The sequence below is a fragment of the Halichoerus grypus genome, chromosome 14 (assembly GCF_964656455.1).
Source record: "Halichoerus grypus chromosome 14, mHalGry1.hap1.1, whole genome shotgun sequence".
Taxonomy (NCBI): domain Eukaryota; kingdom Metazoa; phylum Chordata; class Mammalia; order Carnivora; family Phocidae; genus Halichoerus; species Halichoerus grypus.
Genome location: NC_135725.1, coordinates 85,119,162 through 85,139,822, shown reverse-complemented (window position 1 = coordinate 85,139,822; position 20,661 = coordinate 85,119,162). Strand labels below are relative to the sequence as shown.

General features: G+C 46.6%; 1 protein-coding gene across 4 annotated transcripts in view; it reads right to left on the bottom strand.

Moving 5' to 3' along the window:
• MVB12B (multivesicular body subunit 12B) overlaps positions 1–20,661 on the bottom strand; it is a 260,387-nt gene that overhangs the window by 201,686 nt on the left and 38,040 nt on the right. The window contains exon 5 of one of the 4 annotated variants that reach the window (XM_078061777.1): positions 1,969–2,080. The exons of the other annotated variants lie outside the window; for them this stretch is intronic. The gene's annotated coding sequence lies outside the window, so the exon portion shown is untranslated. The remainder of the gene's footprint in view (positions 1–1,968; positions 2,081–20,661) is intronic. 4 annotated transcript variants of the gene reach the window in all.

Below are 20,661 nucleotides of genomic sequence, written 5' to 3'. Positions count from 1 at the left end.
CATTGTGGGTCCACTGGAATTCTGCGCTCGAGGGGCACGGCAAATGCCATACGCCAACAGGGAGGCCAGGAGTGGTGGCCACAAACATTGTATGTGTTGTCTCCTCTGCTCCCGGGCACGCTCCATTGTCCCATTGGACTTCACTTACAAAATACAAGTTCAAAGATACAGTTGTTCAGAATGTCAAAATGACAACCGCAGAGCATTACACAAAGCACAGGGTTCTCCTGAGCACAGGTATGACTGCATGCAGTCCTGCCCGGGCCATGTTCCTGGCCCCAGAACAGCCTTAGCTCACAGCTCCTCCTTCCTCGGGTCGAGCCGCTCCCTCTCAGAAAGACCGTGGCCCACGCAGAGCTCCCTCCACTGCCAAGTGCTTCCCCAACCCGGTCCCGCTCCTCTGCCCTGTGTCAGAAGTCACTCGGTGTCTGGAAGTCCATCCTTTCATCTGACCTAATTTCAGGTTGCTGGAATTACAAGGACGTGTTCTTCACCTGTTTTGAGGGGAGCTGAGTATTTCTTGTTCTTATGACGCAGACTTACTATGATCCAATCACTTCAAGTATCATCTATAACCCCCAAATCTTCACCAGGAGCCCACGCCTTGCTTCTGTTTACCCAGATGCCTATAGGATGCTTCCATCTGAATGTCTACAGACATCTCAGGCCTGGAGAAACTTACCCAACTCCCCCCAACCCAGACCTGTCCCCCATCTCAGTATTAGGGGTCACTGTTCTTCTGAAACCAGGGAGGCATCTCGTGTCCCCTCCATACAGCACCCCCCCAGAACCTACAGAGTATACCTCTATAAGACCTGTCATTTCTGCTCCACGCCCCATCACTGGGACCATGGCAGGAGCCCCCTCACCCAGTCTACCCTCCTCACCATTCTCAAGCATGTATTTTATTACATCAGTGCCCTACTCAGAAACTTCTCAGAGTTTCCCGTTGCTTCTGAGTGAAATGTGCACTCCTTAGCTCTGGGTAACAAGGTGAATATTTCCCCAGGGGAAATAATGCTCCAGGAACTAAAAATAGAGTGGGTAATTGGACATGGTGGATGGAGAGGGGTTTCCTCTGCTCTCTACAGACAAGACCCTGAGCTGGGGGCAGAGGGTGGGTTTAGGCTCAGAGAATGGTCAAAGTTGGAAACCCCTCCAAAGCTGACAGGCTCAGGTTGCCTTGGGGAACATGGCATGGTGTAGGAAGATGCGGAAAGGTGCTGCAAGAAGGTAGGCCAGGGTGTGTCTGAAACAACCATATGGAGCTGGAGCACCATAGCTGAGTGAAGCAGAGATTGCTATGTGATCACCAAGCCGGTTTCCTCTTCCTGAGCACATGCTAGACTACATTTCCCAGTCTCCCTTGCAGTTAGGTGGGGCCATATGACTGAGTCCTGGCCAATGGAACATGAGGATTGGTCACTTCCAGGCCAGATGACTAGAAGTCTCCAGAGCAATCCTCCATGCTATCTCGTGTCCCATTTAGCAGCCAGATGCAGAGGAAGAGACAAGACATCACAAGATGACAGACCATAACACAGAAGGGGCCCAAGCCCCTGAGTGACTGTGTGGAACAGAGTATCCCCTCCCCCACCATGCACACTGAATTGTGACATGAATGAGAAATAAACTTTGGTTGTGTTAAGGCACTGAGATGTTGAGGGTGTCAGTGCTAGCAGTTACCTTATCCTGACTAATCTAGTTTCTACACACACACACACACACACACACACACACACCTGCACCCTAAAGAATGATTGCCCATCAGTGGTACGCCTGGCTCCCCACCGTCTGTCAGTGAGGAGGGAGTTCACAAGCCAGACAGCCTGTTTCTCTTCATAATTCATTTTTAATTACACAAATAGTTCATGAATACCTTCTCCTTTTTTCCCTTCTGTGAGATGGTGTGGAAATACAACAATGAGGTTCAATCCTCTTTGACACCTTCCCACTAGCCCCACTTACCTACCACCTTCCTGCTAGTGCCACCACGTGAGCTCCTTTCCCTCAGTCTCAGAGGTCACTATTGCTGTTCTCCTTTGAGTCATCCTTGCAAATATTTTTTATATCTTTGTATCTATAAAAAATTTAAAAATTATCGTGTATGTTTCTATTTCTCTGACTCTACAAAAAAGATGTCCTGCTTTATGAGTTTCTTTATTCACCCAATGATATCTCTTGATGTTATGGCATAGATTTTTCTCATTCTTTTTTTTTTTTTAAGATTTTTATTTATTTGGGAGAGACAGAACAAGCAGGGGGGAGGGGCAGAGGGAGAGAGAGAAGCAGACTGCCCGCTGAGCAGGAAGCCTGACACGGGGCTGGATGCCAGGACTCTGAGATCATGACCTGAGCCGAAGGCAGATGCTCAACCAACCAAGCCACCCAGGCGCCCCAGATTTATCTCATTCTCATGAACAGTTGCGTAGTACTTCCTAGCATGGCCGTGCTAGGGTTTATCTGGCTAGTCTCCTGTTGACGGACATGTAGGTTTTGAGTTTTTACTCTTCTGAATAATACTGCGGCAAACATCCCCCTGCAGGCCTCCTTATGCACACGCACAAGCATTTTCTCCAGGGGAGATACCGGCGAGTGGGCTTGTCTTTCAAAGCAGTTGTGCCAATTTGCACTGTCACCCACAATATGCAAGAGTCCCTATTTCCACACATCCTAACATTTAATATCAAATTTAATTTTTTTCACGAATCTGATGAGTGAAATATAGTTGATGGTAGTTTAATGTTTTATTTCCTTGATTACTAGTGAAATTGAACATTCTTCAAGTTTATTGGCCATTTGAATTTCCTTTTCCATAAATCGACTGTTTTTTATCATTTGCTGAGTGCTCTATTGGGCCATTTGTCTTTTTCTTATTGATTTGTTAGAATTCTTTATATATTCTGGATGCTAATCCCTTATCTATTATATAAATTGCAAATATTTTCTCCCAGGCTATAGCTTGTTTCTAGCTTGTTTATGGTATCTGTTGTCACTTAGAAGTTTTACACTTCAGTATAGTGAGATCTATCAATTGTTCCTTTTATGCTGCTTGCTTTTGGCCATTCTATTTTCAGCAGTGACACCGTGAGGAGGGGAAACGAGCAACCAGGAACACAGGCCCTCCCTCTGGTGGACAGACTAGATTTGCTGATCCTTTCTGTGAGCAGTAACTTCAACAGACTCCTGCTGAGGCTCTCAGACTTAGTTCAGCGGGAAGGGAGAAGGCAGGGGGGCCAGCAGGTGCCACAGGGAGAGAAGAAAGACACTCTTCCCTCTACGGGGAGATCGGATTGGAGAGTCACAAGGAATATTAAAAGGTGACTTTATTTTGTACCCCCTAGGCTGGTTCAGCCAGACATATGGCTTCTATTCCAAGTTCTCCATGATACAGTCCCCCTTTTGACTTTTATTGTTAACTACACCCCCTTCAAGTAGCCTTCCCTCCAGTTACAACAAGTTCTGTACCAAACCGCAATCGTACTCTGTCCCCTGAAGAGACAGCAGACAAACCAATGGCACTTATTCTGAATCAGGCTCTGTGCTAAGCTGTCTGCATACCATGCTGGCAGCCAGGATAAGCCGGCTGTGTTGCTGTAAGAAGCAACTCTAAGCTTCCAAGTCTATATCCCGCTCATGTTACCGGTCCAGGGCACACTGGCTGCGACCCGGCCACATATTTTCTTTCTTCCAGGATGCAGGCTTCTGGAGCACCTTCTGTCTAGACCCTTGCTAGTTGTGGCTATTTCAGCTGGAAGGAGCGTGGCAAAGCACAAACGAGCTCTTAAGAGCTTCTGCCTAGAGCAACATGGCCAAAGACTGACTTCAAGGGGCTAGGGTGTGGGTGACCAATAAAATAACCTATCATGGTCGGGCCTTCTGGCCACCACATATTCAACACCCTCTACGTAGAGAACCTGCTCACCTCTAGGCAAGCAATCCAAAGTCCCCTCCAAACACTGGTGCAAGCTCAAAGTCCAAGATTTCTGCATGATGCCTAGAATACCCTTCATCAGAGGGAAGGGAAGTGGCTCATTTTGGTTCAGGGATCTATGAGCCGAAAATGCAGGCTACCTTCCACCCACAGGCCCAATCACTGTGGTGAAATGGGACAGGGCAATCACAGTTAACACTCCCATTCTGAAGAGACAAGAACAGGGGACATATGGCAGTCACAGCTCTGTCGATTCTGAAATCATTCTGGACACACATTTAAGGGGTCTATTCCCTAGGCATGGGGAACGTTCCCTGATTAGGCCCCAATTCCATCTCCTTGGGGGGGAATGCCCCAGTCCAGTGTTCTCTGTGGCTCTGGGGGATCCTTCTCTTCAAAGATTCAACCATAGGCAAATCCACTTTTATGGATCAAACATCCACAGAACATCGGATTGAATATTGACAATTTCAAATGGTCCAACCTATCCTCTTCCACATATGATGACAGCATTGGAGAATATGCCCAGTGTGGGGGTTGAACAGATTTCTCGTCCTTTTTTCTTTCCATGAAAGATTGGAGGCCCAAAGAGTGAGGTTAAGGCTTAAGCAGTCACGATCTTTTAGATGAGGCTAGTTTTTCTTAATGAGGAAGCTATCAGTGAACAGTAATACAATCTACTATCTTATCACATTCAATCTACATAACAACTCTCTGAGATAACTGCTTTAATGATCTCTCTTCTGCAGACAAGAAAAGTGAAGCTCGGAGAGGTGAGGTCCTCCGTCTGAGGCCCACACAGCTAACATGTTTTTAATTGTATTGCTACACTGCCTCCCCAAAAAGAAAAAAAAAAATTAAAACTTCTATCACAAGGTTACAGATGGGTCGGGAGAAGAGGCATCCGAGGCATCTCTCTGATTCCTTGTGCTCAGTTATAATTTCTACTTCGTTATGCAATATTTTCATCATGCTTCTTTCAGCTTCAGCTCCCCTGCCAATTCTTCCCAAGTCTCTCCAATCAAACACCCTAGAGAGGAAACCTGATCGGCCCAGCCATCGGTCATAGGTCGCTGGCCCAGCCATCGGTCATAGGTCGCTGGCCAGCCTATGATGGGCTCTTACTGGGTCAGACACTCTCCCCCAGTCAAGTAGGTCAGGCTAAGGTCAGGAGATACAAAACATGGCTTCCAAGGCAGCAGGGAATCAAGGAGAATTTTTATCCCCCATAAACACCTTCACACATGCTGCTCCCTTTGCCTGGAATTCCCAAGTTCTGGCTACATTCAGTAGTCATGCTGCTTAAAGCAACTCTGATTACATGCGCTATGCTAAATACATTTAACCTTTATAAAAACCACCTGATGTAAGCTCCATCCTACTCCCATTTTAAAGACAAGGAAGCTGAGGCCCAATGAAACTAAGGGACTAGACCTCTGACTCACATCTTAACCTTCACAGCTGAGGCTTCTGAATTAGAGCACTTTACTATACCAGGAGGTCCCGTAGCACCTCTTCCTGGAAGCCTTCCCTGATTCCCCCTTGTCGAAGTGACTTCTCTTTACTGAACACCCACCAACCTTTCTCCCACTCTTATGATCTGAGCACAATTGGCCTTGTGCCATGTCTCAGGGCTGCGTGGGATTCATCTCCGCATCTTCATTCATTCTTTCATTTGTTCCTTCCTTGAATATTTATTGAGTGCCAGGCTCTGTGCGAGGCACTAGAGATACATTCAAAAAGAGTCCCTGCTTTCACAGAGTTTATTGTCCAGTGGGGAAGACAGACATTAAACAGATAATGACACCAATAATTATGCAATTACAATTGTTATAAATGTTATGAAGAAGTCTACGGAGGATATGAGCATTTATAACCAGGGACACCTGACTTTAGAGGGTGGGGGCGATGCCTCTAAGAAAGCAGCATTTCAGCTGAGTTTCTGGAAGGACACGTACGAACTGGCCAGGACCAGAGAAGGTGGGGGGAACGGAGAGTTTCAAGACAGAGAAAATAGCTGGAGCCAGGCCCAGAGGCAAAAAGAACTTGGTGGGCTGAGCCTGAGCACAGCAGGCCAGGAGGGCAGGGAAGAGGAGGCGGCCAGTGCATGCCTGGCACCGCTGTTTGAATGAGTCTCCCCGCATCCATGCTGTCAGCCCAGCCAGAGGCTCCTGGCCTGGGTGGCAGGGGCTGGAGCCAGGGGTTGTGGGTATTTTGTCTCTGGCGAGCCAGCAACCCCGTGCTCCTGGGTCAGGAGGAGGGAGGTAGCAGAGGACGTGCACAGCACACTTTTTATATATGTAGGGCCATAATATTTAAGTGTCTTGGCTGTAAGCCTGCGACTAGGTCCCCCGACAGCCCAGCCTTGCTCCGCACGCTCTAACAGCTGTCTGTAAAACCCGTTTATGGAGCCTCCATAAATTTCCCAGCTGCTGCAAACACAGGGCTGGGGACAAAGAGTCGGTGGGAGGGAGGCGTGGGAGAGCTGCTTCAGCGTCTCTGCTGGCTCGTCCTCTGGGCCCCGGCTTGCCCCCTGCCCACCCGGGGCTGCCTTACCCTAAATTCTTTTATTGAAGCTGATCTTAACATCGACCCCGTGGGGCCTGGCTGGGCAATCCGGCTCAGCACGGACGCAGGCACTTTCAAGATTGCAGCAAAAGGTACAGTAAATCAGAATTAAGTGTCATGATAGTGATTTGAACTGACACTGTTTTCACCTTGTCCATTTACTGGGAAATATATAACAGGAATAGATTGAGCCTGTCATATTGTACCTGAAAAATACAGCTGTTAGGGTAGGAAGGCAGCTGGCACCAAGGCAGGGTCCCAGGGGACCATGGGGTGTATGGACGGGTGGAGGGGACTTGCTGTCCGCATCCCGCTGGGGTGAACGCTTGTCCTGGGAACACTGGGAACCCGAGAGTGCTTTTCTAAGGGCCCGTTTAAGGCAGAACCAGCCTGACCAGGCTCCCAGGCTGTGTCTCAACTGCTACAGGGACCCTGGGCCATCTTCATTTCCCCAAGGGCCCAAACCACTCAGACTACAGGGCATTTTTAAAAAACTTTCTATTGAAGTATAACATAGATACAGAAAGGTGCACAAATTGTAAGTCTATCGCTTGATTTATCTTCCCCTAATGGAATACACCTGTGCACCCAACACCCATATCAAGAAACATTACAGAAACCCCCAGATGGGCCCCTGTGCCCTCCCTCCAATCTCTGCCCCCCCCCACAAAGGGGGACCACTATTCTGATGTCTCAAGCTGTGGACTGATGGTGTATGTGGCATTTTAACAAGGGCATTTTTAAATTCCCACCCGTTTTTTTGGCCCTCAAAACAGGAACCTCTCAGCTTTAAAATAACTTATAAGGAATATGAGCAACACATCTTGAGCCCAATTCAGAGACAGAGCAGGGGTAGGGGTGAACAGCAGGGGAAGGATCTGAGATGGATGTGAGATGGCAGGGTTGGGGCAGGAGTCAGAGGTACGGTAGGTGAATAGGGAGGGGTGAGGCTCAGGACTGGAGTGGGATGAGGTGGGGATGGAGGGTCCAGGAGGGGCTGAGGCTCAGAGATGGCAGAAATTTCATGATTGGGGTAAGTAGGTTCAGGAATGGGGATCAGCGACAGAGTAAGGGTCAAGGATGAATTGAGGGTCAGGTTCAGGGCAAATTCAGAAACGGGGTGGAGCCACGAGCAGGAAGGGCCCAGGAAGGACAAGCTCTTTGCAGCCAGGACTGGGGCTGATTCCCTCTCCATCAGGCCAGCCCCTGGCAGCCCCAGGAATGGGGTGGCTCTGCCTCCTTGTCCCTCCCAACTGAAGCCCTCCTCCCCCAATCCTGACTGGGTGAAGAGCTGATTTGCAGCTACAGCGCCCCCAGCAGGTGGCCCCAGGTATTACTCTTACTGCCCTGCGCTCTGGCTCTGGGTCTGCTCAGATTTGGCTACCACCCTCAGCCTCCTTTTTCCTGCTGAATCTGAACTCTGCCCTGAACCCACTCTGCTTGGCTGGGGCTTGAACCCTCTGCATAATCCACGCCAAGTCCCATCCCCAAAAGTCACAACTGCTCTGGGAGCTTCTGGTTGCTGGCTGGAGACATCCTGTGAACCTATCGTCCTGGTGCTACTGTCGACCTGTTGTTGAAAGACACCTCTCAGGCATGGACAGCTGTCCTTCTTGACCTCCACCTTCAAGCAGGTCCAACACACCACGCACTCAGGGACCACACAGCTGCCTCCTTCACACAGGACACCCCTTGCTTCCTTCTGGCCATTTCCTTTCCACCTGCATCCACTTCCTGACCCCGCCTCCTGCTAATGGCTCCTCAGGAGGGCCACTCTCTTTGCCTCAGCTTTGGCCTTCAATGCTTTGACCCTTAGCCCTAGATTCTTTCCACCTTTGGCCACCTCAAGGGTCCTCAAGACCCAACACTGGGGAGTTGGACTGGCTTCTCCCTGTGTTAGGGCAAGACAAGACACCCTGCCCCCTTCCTCTTGACAAAACATCCCTTGAGCACCTGTCCCCACCCCCACTCTCACTGAAGCACTGGAATCCCCTCGTTTGATGTTGTTTCCCCATGAGGCTGCAAGCTCCGTGAGCGCAGGTATGGTGCCTGGCTCATGTATTCTCAGCACCCTCCTCCGTGCCTGGTGCAAAGGCACTACTTTACAAGTATCAGTGGAAGGGTCAGATGATGAATGGTTAAAAGCACAGGTTTGAAGGTAGAAATCTCTAGAGCTGAATCCTGACACCCCTATTTGGAGTATCATTTAACTGCTCTTGGCCTCACTTTTCCCATCTGTAAAATGGGATAATGCGGGGCGCCTGGGTGGTTCAGTCATTAAGCGTCTGCCTTCAGCTCAGGTCATGATCCCAGGGTCCTGGGATCGAGCCCTGCATCGGGCTCCCTGCTCCGCGTGAAGCCTGCTTCTCCCTCTGCCCCTCCCCCTGCTTATGTTCCCTCTCTCACTTTCTCTGTCAAATAAATAAATAAAATCTTTAAAAAAAGATAAAATAAAATGGCATAATGCTACCTTATTCCATAGGACTCTGAAGATTGAAAATAATAATGCATTATCAATGTTTGGCACCATGCATGGCACATGGTGAGCATTCAGTAAATGGTACCGGTTATTATTTTGTTGTTTCTCTTACTATGGCAACGACCACTGGTGTTTCTATTCCTAGAATCACTTGGTTCCAGCATCCTCCACAGAGCCTTTGAGGTCCTATGTTGCCTTCAACAGGCATCTGCTCACAGCCTTGGGCTACAGGCCTCCGCCCTCCTTGAGTTCATTGGATCAAAGCCTACACAAACGTCAGCAGACCCTGCCCCTTCCTTCTGGTCCCCAGGACCCTGGTGTCTGTGGCAGGGCTGGAGAAGGCCCGGCCCTTGCTTCCCAGGGCCCTCCTCCCCAACTGCTGGGCATTGACCTGGCCTCCCCATGTGCGCTAGAGAGTCCAGGGCCAGCGGGGGAGCAGCACCGAGAGGGGGACCAGGACCTGCTGGCCAGCTGGGAGAAGCTGCAGTTCTGCTGATGAAGAGCCCTTATCGACCTCCCTCTGCAGACACGGGCCGCATCACTCACAGACCCTAGGACGGGAGCCCATTCATCTGGGGCACAGAATGCGAGGGGGCTGGGATTTCTCATTCTAGGGCAACACGGAGTTCACATCAGGAAATATTAGTCTGATGAGTTCCCTGTGAGTAGAAGGACTGTCAGGCATTAATCACAGGCTGAGGGGGAGGCAGCGGTGGGCCGTTGGTCCAATCCCCCAGGGTCTCATCCTTTCTGGGAACTTCAGAATCTCACAGGGCCTGAAGACAAGGGCGGAAATGACCCTTGAAGAGCCTCCAGCTGCTCTCTATCACTCTCTAAGCCCTTTCTGCCTGGGCCCAGAGCCCTCTGTGAGGACTTGGGCAGGTGGCTTCACTCCCTGAGTCTCAGTTTTCTTGTCTATAAAATGGGATGGGAAGGACCTCCCTCCCCAGGTGACTATGAAGCCAAAAGATCTTGCATGTCAGCTGCCTGACTCGGTGTCCTGTATACAATAGGTACCCCATAAATGCTGACCCCAGATTCTGCCTCTTCCCTCCTCCTTCTCTAGAACACCACTGGATGGCAGGACCTGCTTTATTTCTCATCTCCATGAGGCCTACATGCTGATGGATACATGAATGCATGCATGAATGCAAGGACAGATAGATGGATGGACGCAAGAAATCCAGCCTCTTGATTGAACACTGTTTGCAAGCAGTGTTCCTTTGGCAAAAAACAGGGCTGGTGCACAGTCCCTAACACTCTACAAAATGTCTTCCCTCCCCTTTCCTGTCCTGGTCCACCTTTGCACTCCTATAATGAAATGATGTGCTGCATGAGATGGCAAGGGATACTGTGTCAAATCAGATCACATCACTCCTCTGCTCTAGACCCATCTGTGGCTCCCCAGTGCCTTTGGGTTCAAGCCCCAAATCCTTGTCTTGAGCTACAGGGTTTGGGCAACCCCTGCCTGTGGTTGCCCACCCCACCATTCACTCCCTCACCCTCTCTTCCAGCCGGGCTGGGCTTTTCCCCTGTCTTGAGCACGCAATGTCCTCCCCAGCCTCGGCTTTCTGTTGTGCTGGCCCTTGTTCACAGCTGTGTCTCCTGAACAAACGGTGTCCTGTCCGGCTTCTAGGCTTTGGAACATAGCATCAGGACCCCTTGGGAACCAGCCCCTCCACTTCATGAGCCTAGCACAGGGTGTCACCCGAAGGCTCCATAGGGACAGGAGGCTGAGAAAGCTGGCCATGAAGGTTTCCTCAGGGTCTCCCACCTGGGCATCTGGGGTAACGGAGACATCCAGCCCCTGAGACTTCATGGGTTCAGACTGGAGTCCTATGCGGGCCAGGCAGGTAGCGGTAGACAGTCTGGCCTGCACCTGCTACTGGGTTCCAGGGCTGGTCTGCTATCTGGGCCTGGCACTGGGTGGGCCTTGGGAGTTCCAGGCACCAGCCAAGCCCACCTGGGGGGCCAGGTGCCCTCTCAGCCCTTGTCCTGGTAAACCGGAGCCCGCTCCAGACTCAGCCCCTGCTCGAGCTAGCTGTATGTGGGCAAAGCACCTACCAGTTTACCTCAAATTTCTGAGGACCACTACCCTCTGGCTGGTCCCAGCCCACAGGGTCATGCTCAGCCCCGCCGTGGGGGTAGACACCTGGGGAGCCCTGAGGGCTTCCCCTGCAGCCCTTGTCTCCTTACTGTGTAGCTATGAGAGGTCACTGCTTTTGGTACCGAGGAGCTGCCCCAGGGAGGCAGGGTGACTGCAGAGGTGAGTGTGACCAGAGCAGAGGGTGCTGAGCCCGGCATGTTTTACAGCTCGGCCCAGACAGCTAATGGCCTCTGTGACATTGTTGCTCCACACGGCGGCCTTGGAGCAGTTATAAATCAAGGGGCACCTGCCCAGCAGCCCCGCCCCCCTCCCAGATCATGTCCCGGGAGAGGAGCATTACCAGGAGGTTTGGGGCTCTTGGCCAAGGGCTGCTGAGTGGCCCAGCAGTGTCCACCCAAACCAGGCTTAGCAAGGATGCAAAAACCTAGGCCAGGCAAAGGCAAAGCATGTGCACACAACACATGCAAGGCAGTGGGGGGTATTCATTCACGTCCCTACACCCGAGCATCTGTATCTTTGTGTGCGTGTATGTGTGTGAGAGAGAGAGAGACTATGTAAGCCTGTCTGTGCCTGTGTATGTCAATATTTGAAATATATGGATTAGTGGACATATGTTTAAAGATAAGCATTATTGTGTGAGTATATCTGTATTCGTGTGTACTCTACAAGTGTGCGCAGGAACTATGTAATCGTTATGTCTGTTCATGGATGTTTCTATACAACTCTGTTTCTCCACAGGTACCTCGTGAGCATTTGTGTGTGTTCCTCTGTGTGAGTGTGCATTTGTTGCACAAGCACATCTAGGGGATGCGTCTACATCATTTTATTCAATAAGTATTTATTGTACACCTACTCTGTGTGAGGCTGTGCACTTTGTGCTAAGGATACAGTGTTGAATAGACAAGGTCTCTGCTCTGGGGCACCTTACGTTCCAGCAGGAGAGACAGACAACAAACAAGCACTAAGGAGAAAATTAAGTTGGGTCAAGGACAGAGTCTGACTAGGTGGGAAGCTAAGTTAGAGTGGGCAAAGAGGGCTTCTCGATGGAGGTGGCATTGAGTAGAAGTGTGAATGATTAGAAAAAGCCATGTGACAATCTGGGGGAAGAGTGTTCAGATTATGGGAAGAGCCCGTGTAAAGGTGCTGAGCTGGGCAGAGCAAGTGGGCAAGTGGTGGGAGGCGAGGATGGAAGGCAGGGAGGGGCCAAACCATGGAAGGCTTATAGACCTTGGTAAGAAATTTATATCTATTTCAGGAGGCAAGGAGAGCTTCAGGCAAGGCAATGGCCTGTTCTGATTTTAAGTCTTTTTTTTTTTTTTTTAAAGATTTTATTATTTATTTATTTGACAGAGAGAGGCACAGCAGAAGAGGGAACACAAGCAGGGGGAGTGGGAGAGGGAGAAGCAGGCTTCCCACCGAGCAGGGAGCCCGATGCGGGGCTCAATCCCAGGACACTGAGATCATGACCTGAGCCGAAGGCAAACGCTTAAGGACTGAGCCACCCAGGCGCCCCCTGATTTTAAGTCTTAAAACACTTCCTTTGGCAGTTTTTTGAGAACGGAGTGTAGGGGGAGGGGAGAGGCGGGGACCAGGAAGGAGGTGTTCAGGGAGCACGACAGTGGTGACAGTCAACATGGTGGCAGCGGAGGGCGGGACTAGTGGCTCCTGTCTTTTCCATGACTTTTATTTTGAAAAAATTCAACTACTCTACAAAGAGGTTCACCAATTGTTGAAATTTTGTGCTATTTGTTCCTTCTTTTCCACCCCCCCATTTGAGAGTTAGTGGCAGACATCACAACACTGTGTCCTATGAGGCCTCAGAACATCTTCTAAGAGCAAGGACGTTCTCCTACACAACCACACTACCATGATCACACCCAAGTTTAATCTAATATAAAGTTATATTTCAATGTTCCCAATTAACCCAATTCTGCTTTGCCAGAAAGCAGGGGTGTCTTGCAAGACTGATGAGGACACGTCAAAATACAACTTGACAAAGATGGCCAACTTTTGAAAATTTGAGCGTAAAAAAGAAAGATGACAAAAATGGATTATAGCACATTGAATTAAAAAATAATCCATGGATCCACATCAATACTCAAAGAGAGGGCAGGAAGAAAAGTTTTTCACAGAACAATAGAGAATACAAATACAAGAAATGAGAAAATGAGAAAAATTATCATTTTGCAATCACCAACGTAATAATTAATTCAAAATAAGGCTCACTAATGGATGTTGAGATCATTGGATGAAATGCCGGGGACACAGAACATTCACACAATTTTAGAGTATCATTCAACAGGTTACTTTTCAATTTTGAATAGAAGTTTCCTTTACAAAGGCAAAATACGGCAGACACCACCTTAACCAAACTCAGCACTGCAAATAGTGGGATGGAGAGAGATTTTGAACACAGACCTGAGAGGGGTTGCCCTTGAATGTGGGATCGGAGAGAACAAGAAGAATCAGGACTTATTTCCAACATCTGATCTGGAAGGGCCTGATCAACTGGTTAAATGGTGGTGCGATGGGAAAGACGAGCAAGAGCCCATTGAAGGGAAAGAATCATGCCATACTGATTCTGTCCCCTTTCAGATGCCCCTACAGTTGGAGCTGTTGAATAGACATCTTAGTCTATGAACTACTGTCTTGACCATGGTTAGGAGTAGAGATAAAAATTCAAGAACCATCAGCATACAGGGAGCCATGGACAAGATGACATCATCTAGAGAGGAAGTCAACTTCTGTAGTTTTAAAATATCTCTCCCTTCCTTTCTTTCCTTTTTCCTTTTTTCTTCCTTCCTTCCTTCCTCTTTTCCTTTCCTTCCTTCCTTTTTAGATTTTATTTCTACACAATCTCTACACCCAACGTGGGGCTCGAACTCACAACCCTGAGATCAAGAGTTGCATGCTCCACCAACTGTGCCAGCCAGGTGCCCCTAAAATCTTCATTAAAAATTTCGTGATAAAAAATATCTGTAAGTTTTATATTATGTGATTTATACATACTTAAAAGATTTTTTTTAAAAAATAGAAGTGTATGAAGAACAAACTAATAATCCCCCAAACCTAACCAATTACGTTTTGATGATCATGCCTCAAGCACCTTTCTGTTACTCTGCTTCCACAAACATTTGTATATAAATGTATCATATCATACATGGGGTCATCGCCAGACACTTTAAACACTTTTTTTTTTTTTTTTAAATCTTACCCGCTTTTCCATTCCTTGGTCCTTCCCTAATATCCCACTAACCGATGTTAAAATGTTATGAATCCTTTCATATCCTTACGTGCCCATGCAGTCATATACATATAGGGCCTGCAGATCACTGTCTGACAAAATGATCGTATTACACATATTACCTTAATAATATTGTGGAAACCCTTACTAAGTGAATCTATTCTTCTTAATGGCTACATCTTGTTTCACAGCATAAATGTGTCATGGTTTAAACACTATCTATAGACACTGTCTAGTTCTATGGGACAAATTTTTGTTTTTATTTTTGGAACGGGGGACAAATTCTTATGAATGAGATGATTGGGTTAAAAGATACGTATATTTAAATTTTTCAACAGATTTTTTTTCATATTGCTTTCCATAAAGGCAGCATCAATTCTCTTTCTTACCAGTTAAATATGAAAATATACTTTCCTTCCACCCCCATCAGTAGTAGGTGTTAACATTCTTTTGAATTTTTGCCAATCTGATGGGCAAGGAGTTCGTTTAATTTGCATTTCCCTGAGTACTAGGAGGTTGAGCCATATGTTTATTGGCCATTTGGGTTTACTCTTCTCTGAGCCTATTCATATCCTGGGAACATTTTTCTACTGGATGCGTCATCTTTTTCTTAACAATTTGTAAGAGCTAGAAATTAACTCTTTACCTATCTTGCCATGAGTCCCAGCAAATATATTCTCCCAACTTACTGTTTGTCTTTCAATTCTGTTTCTGGGAATCTTTAGCCATCTAAAAAAAAGCTTAAATTTTATGTAGTCAGAGAGTATCACCTCCACTAATGACAGAATACCTTGTAAAAGATTGTCTCTCTGACAGATAACAACTATGAATTCTGGACAAAATACTTAAAAGGCTATAGAAAGGGACTGAAAGTGATGTGATCACAACCAGGTAGAAATTAGAGAGACTAACACTTGCAAGGGAACAACATTAACTGAGTTTCTCATGTTTACATCTTTGTGCCTAAGGCCAGGCCCCAGACAGTACCATGTGAGTCGGCTAAAACTTGGATAGAAATCTGAATTCTTACTTGTTGAGGAATCAGAGGACAAAATGTGGGGCTTCCATAGCAGTTGGAAAGTGATCCCAGAAAGTAGAAAGCCATACCTGGGTGATGGAGGGGATGCTCCAAAGTCTGCTTATAAACTTCCCCCAAACATCAGAGTGTTTTCTGAACTATGAATTCAGTGGAGAAACTCTGAGAAGCCTAATCAGGCTTCTGAACAGAGATTTCAGCTGCTGTCTAAACAGAGGGGCATGAGTTTATAGTTTGAGCTCAGCCAAGTTAACTGCCTGATGAAATAAAAAATCAATAGTCTTCCAGAGGAACATAACAGAATCCAGAATCTCTACAACTTACCATTGATAGTATCTAGGATTCAATCCAAAATTACTAGACATATGAAGAAATAGGAAAATATGACCCATATTCAAGAGGAAAGGCAATTGTGGAGACCAATCTCAAGGTAACTCAGATCTTGGAATTGAGAAACAAGACCTTTTAAAGCAGCTGTTATAACTGTGTTCAAGGACATGAAGAAAAATATATGCTAGTCATGAATGATCAAAAAGAAAACCTCAGCATAGAAACAGAAGATAAAAATAAGCAAATGGGAATTTGAGAACCAGATATAACAATATCAAAAAAATTAACTGGATGAGATCAAATTTTATGTTAAAAATGAATTTTTTTTATAGACTCTAGGTTTCCTGTCATGGGTAAAAATATCCCTTCTAATCCCTGGATTATGCATACATTCACCTAAAATTTCTCCTAAGGTTTTTATATTTTATTTTTATATTTAAATCTTATTAATCTATTGGGATTCAATTTTTTATACGGTGTGAGGTGAGAATCCAACTTCACTTTCTTACACATAGATAAGATGATTTTTCCAGCATTATTTATTAATTAACCTTTTTTGTTCTTACTGAGGTAAAACATTCATTATATATTGAATTCCCATATATACTTGGATGTATTTATGGGCTTTTTATTCTGTTCCAAAGTTTTCTGTCAATACAATAATCCTATGCCAATACAATATTATTGGATTCTGGTGGCTTTACAGTATATTTTAATATCTATAAGGCAAGACCTCCTCCTTTAAATATTTTTTGCCCATTGTCAGACATTAATTCTCCCACATGGACTCTCCCATCATGATCATTCGTCCAATTAAAAAAAATACTATAGGGGTGCCTGGGTGGCTCAGTTGGTTAAGCGTCTGCTTTTGGCTCAGGTCATGATCCCAGGGTCCTGGGATCGAGCCCTGCATTGGGCTTCTTGCTCAGCAGGGAGCCTACTTCTCCCTCTCCTTCTGCTGCTCCCCGTTTGTGCTCTCTGTCAAATAAATAAATAAAATCTTAAAAAAAAAACAAATAAAAATAAAAATGGTACTATAATAGGAATTACCTTAAATTTATACATCAGTATTGGGAGAATGGACATTTTTATATTAAGATTTTCCATCTAAAAATATTTGCCATTTTCTCATACTATTTTAAATTTTTAATAAATTTTCATAATTCAGTGGTTAGGGAGATTGACAAGAGATTTTATATATTTATGTATTGTCTGAGGAATAATGAGAACATATTTTTGAAATAACTTCAAATAATTCTTTCAATAAAGTAGTATATGTTTGGGGCGCCTGGGTGGCTCAGCCGTTAAGCGTCTGCCTTCGGCTCAGGTCATGGTCCCAGGGTCCTGGGATTGAGCCCCGCATCGGGCTCCCCGCTCCGCGGGAGGCCTGCTTCTCCCTCTCCCTCTCCCACTCCCCCTGCTTGTGTTCCCTCTCTCGCTGTGTCTCTCTCTGTCAAAAAATAAAATCTTAAAAATAAATAAATAAATAAAGTAGTATATGTTTGAAGCTGATTGGTGGTTTCATGATATTTCATTACTTTATCAATACTGTTGGTATGTCTAAAAAAATTTATTTAAAAACATGAAAAAAGGCTAGTACATACATGGTGAAATTTTTTTCAGACAATGCATAAAACTATAGAGAAGGAAATAAATGGCATCTAAAATTCCACTAAACAGTGATAACCACTTCAACTATTAACTTTTTGTTCTACTTAGTTTCAGACTATTTTCCTATTTTTTGGTATATACGTAAAAACATACAAATATGAATATATATGATTTTTATAGCTATATATATGTGTGTGTGTGTGTGTATATATATATATATATATATATAAGATGTGTGCAAATATCCAAGATATGTATGTATGTATCTAATGGTGTGTGTATGTATCTAATACACACACACATACATACACACTCACCCCCAAATGGGCTTCTACTGTTATAATTTCTAATAGTGGCTTTTTTGCATGATATATCATGAACATCTTTCCATTTCCAAACATACATATTATACGGATGCATACTATTTTCCTTAAATCCATTTTGGTTTTTTGAAAATACCTTTACTATTAGACATGGAGATGTAGATTTTCTATTTTCTACCATTGTAAATACCACTATGAAATTTGCTTTCTTGTCCTTCAACATCTGTAGGTAAATTCTTAGAAGTAATTTCTAGGATTCCCTACCTGTTCTTGAGAAACTCTACCAACAGGACAGTGGAGTTGAGGAAGTAGCCAGTACAGACTGGAAGTCTGATTACCTACCAGTGCCAGAAATTCTCCTTAGGATAGCAATGCTTAATGGGCATTAAATAGTGGTAGGCCAGAGTGTGGTTCACAAACGCGTCCTCCAGACTTTCAAAGATGAAAGGGAAAAAAAAAAAAAAAAAGAAAGAAAGGAAAGGTACCTCTCCTTGAATACTTAATACATTCCAGAAAGTTTATATTCATTATTTCCCTTAGTCCTTATAACAGTACTTCGAGTTTGATACTGTAACTAGACCCATTTCACAAGGAAATGGAGGACCAGAGAAATCAAGACACGTGCTCAAGGTCATTTCCTAGGCTTAGAGTGGTTGTTGTGCTGCCACAGACAGCTCAGTAGAGCCCTCGCCTGGAATTATGAACACAGGGTCAAGAGAGATACTCAGGATCTCATCCAGGTGCATGAGGAACTAAAACTGAGGTACTCTGGGATCTTCCATCCAGGAGGCCCAAAAACATAGCTGGGTCCCTGCATGGGCCCCAGAGGACCCTCTTCTGGAGCTGTCCCAGGTTGGTCTGGGGCTTCTGTTCATTGCTGCCCCCTACACATGCTCATTGGCACCTGCGAAACCACTGGCCATGGGGTCCAGAAACAGGCCAAAGACAGACCCGCACCTGAGGAGCTCCCAGTCTGGTAAATTAACAGTCAGAATTCACTGGCCGCTCCCTGAGGCCAATGATTTGGCATGAATTTGCCAAAGAACCTGAAGTCCCTTCCGAAGCCCCACGGGATGGCTCTGTCTGCCCCTTCCTCAGCCCCAAACCCACGGAGTCTCAGGCCACCATTCCTAGGAGACTCAGTGTCTGCAAGTTTACCTCCAGGAAAGGGGACTCTGGGGGAGGGGCTGCTTGATGCTGAGCCCCAACTCCTTCTCTAGTCTTTCAATCTTCTCCTGCTGCCACACCACACAGTCCCAGGGAGGTGGTTGTCCCTTTAGTCCCTGAAGCCCTCTGCCCTATGACTGCTCCCCACGCCCCTGGCACAGAATTTTCCCTTAGTCTTGGTTGAGCCCCTCAGATAACCACAGGGAGGTGAGGAAGGCCTGGCCTCTGAGTCCCACCTAATGGTCCCTCACTACCATCCATGCTTCCTCCAAGAACTGGCAACATCACAGGGGCCCTATGTTAGTTTCCTAATGTTGTTATGACAAATGCCCACAAGCTCAACTTAAACAACACAAACTTACTATCTCACGGTTACGGAGGTCAGAGTCTGGAATGGATTTCACCGGGCTAAAATCAGAATGTGGGCAGGACTGCATTCTTCCTGGAAGCTCGCAGGGAGAGGTCTTTCCTTGCCTTATCCAGCATCCACAAGTTGTCTGCATTCCTTGGCTCATAGGCTCCTTCCATCTTCAAAGCCAGCATCACATCGCTGCCCCTCTGCTTCTGTCGTCCTATCTCCTTCTCGACTCTCCCGGTTCTGTTTCCCTATGACGATTGTGGTTACACAGGACCCACCCTGTTCATCTCAAGATCCTCTGCCCGATCACATGTGCGATGGCCCTTTGCCAGAAGGTAACATATTCATGGGTTCCAGGGATTAGGACCCGCACACCTTGGGGGGACCATTATTCTGACTACCATAGCCCCCAATTCCTGGCTTGTTTGCTCAGGGTGGGACTGCTTTGGTGACACTGTGACAGATCAGGTTTCAGACCCTGGGGGCAGAGCCATGGCCCAGTAATCTCAGGCTCACTAGCTCAATTCTAGTTTCTGGGCTGAGAAGACGCCTCTTCCCCAGGGGACAGATGCCAGTTCAAAAACGGAATACTCCTGGGGTGCCCAGCTGCCTCAGTCGGTAGAGTGTGCGACTCTTGATCTCAGGAGTTCGAGCCCCATGTTGGGTGCAGAGATGACTTAAAAAAAAAAAAAGAACAGGACCCTCCCTTAGGACAGGACAGCTCAGTGACTGGAGCACCAGAGAGCAGGCGTACTCCCAGACCCTTGCACATGCAGACATGTGCACACCATGTGTACATGCAGTTGTGTGTGCGTACATGAACGTGTGAGTGTATGTGAATGTCAAGGTGAGGGTGCACGTCTGCATGTGAGTATATGTGTGTAAGAGCTTTTTAAAGAATGAACAGAAGGCAGCCAGTTTACCACCGCAGAGGACAAACATAATTCATCTCAGGGGAGATGGCTCTTTGTTTCGAAAAGTACATTACTGGCCCCCTTGATTGTTGTAAGAGGCCTGGCAAGGCCTGGAAGGCAAGGGATGGAGTGGGAGGTGAGGAGCACAGAAAAAAGACAAAAGGAGATGGGAGGAAAGGCCAGGGAGCAGCAAGAGGACCCAACCGGGAACAAGACAGGGGTTCCACGGAAAGTCATGGCCGGTGCAAAATTACACTTCTGAGTTTTAACCTGCTTCCTGTTGTGTTCTGTAACTGTCCCCACTGCCCCAAGTCTTCAGGAGAGTCTGTTCACACAGCCCAAGTTGGAGGGCAGAGTCATAGGTAGGGGCTGGGAACAGTGGTGAGGGCGGCTACAGAGCATGGCGACCTGGGAGTCTGTCTGGGACCCAAACACTGGGGGAGACCTTCCTCAGCATGTGGGATGTGAGTTTACATGATCTATAATGTAAAGTAAGGGATAATCTGTGGGCACCTGGGCTATAATGTGTCTGTAAGGACACTGTGACCCTGTGGATAGGTTTACATCTGTGCCATCTGGAACCAAGTTAG